The following is a 778-nucleotide window of genomic DNA, read 5'->3' on the forward strand; positions in this document are numbered from 1 at the left end:
TATATATATATATATATATATATATATATAACATTTATAGCTTTGTGTGAGTGCATGTGTTTGCAATGAATACTGCTTCAAGAAAAAAAAAAAAAAACAACATTGTGTTTACATCTAATAACACAGCAGTGCAACAAACAGAGACTGCCACAGCAAGTACCAATTAAGTACTGGATTTGATATAATAGATCAAAACTTTTCAGGGTGTTGCCCCAGCATGGCCACAGTCAAGTGACTAAAGCAAGTAAGAGAGTAAAGAAATACATTCTTCCAAAACTATTATCCAAATTGTATCGCCTCCTCTTTTTTTTAATGATGATATAGTGTTATTTGATAGCAATTTGGCTGTTTTTTACTAGCAGGTCATGCAACCACTAAGGTGTTTCATTGTTGGTTTGTCCTACATGAAATCGCCAACCCTGGTTAAATTATACAGGTAACCTTTCAGTATATTTCTAAAATTCCATTTGCCAATCAACTTCAGAGTGCTGAAAAATTCCACAGGTTCGACAACCAGCTTTCGTTTCTTCAGATCATTCTATACCAAAGTCACAAAACCAATTCTTTGTGTTTCACATCAGTAAAAAAAAAAAAATGCTTATATAAATTTATTTATAATGAAATATTTTACTAAAGTTCTTGGTGAATGGCTTCTTAAATATTAATGTTTTTCCCAAAAAACAAATGATACACACACACACACATATATATATATATATATATATGTGTGTGTATATCCAACTTAATGTGGAGGTCTTGTTACAACACCAAGCAGTGT

The sequence above is a fragment of the Octopus bimaculoides genome, chromosome 30, assembly GCF_001194135.2.
Source record: "Octopus bimaculoides isolate UCB-OBI-ISO-001 chromosome 30, ASM119413v2, whole genome shotgun sequence".
Lineage (NCBI taxonomy): Eukaryota > Metazoa > Mollusca > Cephalopoda > Octopoda > Octopodidae > Octopus > Octopus bimaculoides.